The sequence below is a fragment of the Tauraco erythrolophus genome, chromosome 2 (genome assembly GCF_009769465.1).
Source record: "Tauraco erythrolophus isolate bTauEry1 chromosome 2, bTauEry1.pri, whole genome shotgun sequence".
NCBI classification, from domain to species: Eukaryota; Metazoa; Chordata; class Aves; order Musophagiformes; family Musophagidae; genus Tauraco; species Tauraco erythrolophus.
This window is the reverse complement of record NC_141466.1, coordinates 73724876-73728108: the sequence shown is the minus strand read 5'-3', so window position 1 is coordinate 73728108 and position 3233 is coordinate 73724876.

Here is a 3233-nt window from a genome sequence, read left to right as displayed (position 1 = left end):
TAGTGGTCTCCTTCCTCTCTCTTCCATAACTTCTCCTGCCTCTTCCTCTGCTCAGGATACATGGATGCAGCACAAGGTCCTAGGTAACGCACTGCAAAGAAAGGGAATACTTCCACCAGAAAGGCTGAAGGAGAGTACAGCCTGCTTCCAGACTCCTTCTTGCCCTGCTCTTCGAAGAAACAGGTCACATCGCCATGCTAGTAGTATACAGACCATCTTTACAAAGTGCCAAGACACAACAACCCATCTCTCAGCTCTGTTTCTTAACTAAAAAGTGAGCAAGGCACGTGGTTCCCATTTAGCTTAGGATTCCAAGAGAGACTGAAGCAAGTGAATGCGCTACATGAAACTCTGTCAATACATAAATATATATATACATACATATATAAATATATATATGTGTGTATATATGTACAAAAACCTGCATCTGAGTGACACGATTGACCAGTACTCCTAGGACAATCTTCGACAAACTATTTTCATCCTGAAATTCTCTGCAAGTCTTGAGACTTTCTCAAGGCTTCAGTTCATCCATTTCTAGTTACAGCCCCAGAAATTTCCCTATTGCTAGTGCTTTGCAGAAAAAAAAAAAAAAACCACAAGCAAAACTCTGATTTGTGATGGAGGCTGTGATTCTGACCCCAGCCTGATGATGAGGTATTTAAAATGTACGTGTCTCAAAGCTATGCAGTTCCCTTTTCTACATGCACTACACTCCTGCCCACAAGAAGGAATTACCAGTCTGCAACTTCACAAATACCTTTTCAGCAGAATCTTGACTACACAGTGCTTCATTATCTGAAATTATTTGAAGAAAGGGTCTCATGCGTTATTATACTTAAAATGTCCTTCACCATCTGAAAGCATTATTGTGAAGATTTATTTCATATTGCCTATGTCCTTGAGAAATAACATTTGTAATAACTTTGCAAAGAGCTGCACTTAACTATCGTTCCCATACCTTGAAATTTTGCTTAATGAGGCCTATCCTAAACAGGCTCAACTCCCATGGCTTTTTGCCAGTCCTCTCCATAGCCCAAGTTTTCATCTGTACCTGCCAAAAAGTTGATTTAATTGGGCATAATAATTCTTCTGTCTTTAATAATAAAGACTTGTATATAACTCTAGATTTATCTGGGCATCTATTTTTAAGGCTTTTTTAAAACACTCATTTTTAATACACCAGAGGCCCTTCTGGCAGTGAGGATGATACAAAAAAAAACTGGCTATGACACAAGATACAGAGTGGATCTCCTAGCAGCCTTGATTTTTATTCCCCATCTTCCCCACCCCTTCCACAGCCAGGCACAGGTGTACTCAAAGACCTAAATACTAATTGCATCCAGACTTACATTAAACCCTTCTGATGGCTTTGGTGGAACAAAGGGCAAGCACAGAGAGAGGCTCCTGCACGCTATGCACGTACCCAGAGGTAGAAGTCTTTGAGAATAGCCTGGTTTTAAAGCCTTGTTCCTCCCGCTCTCTGCGTGACTAAACACGCTATAATTCAGAAGGGGATAAAGAGGCAGTGACTTTGGCCATGTGAAATCTGAGTTCTTGCTTTCATTTCTCCTTCTCCACAATTTTTTCCAGCAACAATATAACTCCTGTTCTAAAGCTCTTTTTCTGAGTATAACGCTAAATGGCACTCTCCTGTCAATAAAGGACACTGAAAATGCTCTCTCTGGCCATGAAGTAACATGCTATCCATGAAAAGTGCCCATTAACAGCTTACTTGATCTTCTTCCTCTCTTTCACTATATGACTGATAAGAGTTGACAGTACATAACTTGAAAAAAGGAATACTAATTACACAGATCTATGGCCCTCTCAAAGACCAGTGACACTCCTTTTCCTTCCCCTCTTCTTCCTCCACATTGCTAATGATCAGAGATACTTTGGAAGAGTGTGTCAACTACCTCTGCTACTGTTCCCTGCTCTAATCGGTTCCCAACGCTTGGAGCACAGAAACATGGTAACTCCTCAGACTAAAACGCCTGGGGTTTTGAACCTTTCAACTTGCTGCTGCTTCTCCACTTCTGTCATCACCACTCTGGAAGTAGCAGGAGGTGCTCTGCACATGGTGAGCACACTAAGCGTATGTCCAGAACGAGGCAGCAGGAGCAATCACTGCCACTCTGTCTCCTTCCTGCTCACTATGAGGTATTTTTTCTGCCTTACCAGGGATCCCCTCTGATTTCACTGATGAGACATTAAAAGAGGTAAGTCCTAGTAATTAGTGATCAGTCATCCAGCAGGCAGTCCTGGAGATGCATCGCTGCGCTCATCTGGAACAAACTGATCACAGAAATGTGCTGATGCAAATCAGCGGTGTGCCAGTCAAACACCCAGTACAGCGCACAATTCAGAGAACGGTTTGGATGTCTTCCTTATCTGTCTTATAGCACCCGATATCAATCACACCAACGTCTAGGAAAGAGCTTCCTTGGAGCTCTGGATCAGAAAGTCCTCGGAAAAAAACTGAGAATCCGTGAGACCTGAGTCACTTCCAAAGCTCAATTCTGTTCACGGTCACCCCTCCCTGCGTGGTGCCGTACAGTTCACCACGTTTTGTTACTAGGTTCAGCAATCTCTTCCCCAAACTCCGTAATCACAGAAGGCACCTTTTGTCTATATCCCTGACTCACTACGTTAATCGGTCACGCACTGATCTCCTCCCTGCCCCGGTCCTTAGCCCAAGAAGTCAGTCTCTCCCGGTACCTTCCCTCCGGTGTTTGCCACCGACGCCTGCGGCGCTCGGGAAGGGAACGTTTTGAGTGCTTTGCTTTCAAGTGCCACCGGCAGGGGAGAAGGAAACCTGCTGGCGCACCCCCCTCCCGCCCCGCTCTCCCCGGCCTTCCAGCCGCTCCCCGGGGCGGGCAGGCCCCGCTCTGCACCGGCTGCGCCCCACGGGGGGCTCCGCTCACCGCGGGAGGCGGCCGCGCCGGGGGGGTGCCCGCCCTTGCCCCGCCGGCCCGGGAGGGAGCGGAGAGGGAAGCGCCGCCTCCCCGCCGCCCTCAGCCGCTCTTGCCGCCACAGGCCCCTCCTCCCCTGCCCGCCCCGCCCGCCGCACACATGTGCCCGCACCCAGCGGCGGGGCGCGCCGTCGGGGCGGGCGGGCGCCGCCGCCTCCCCGGCACTGCGCACCGCGACAGCCGCGCAGCGCACCAGCACCGCACCGGGCATCCCTCGGGCGCGGAGAGCCGGTGGCCGCGCTGACGCCGCTGCGCGCC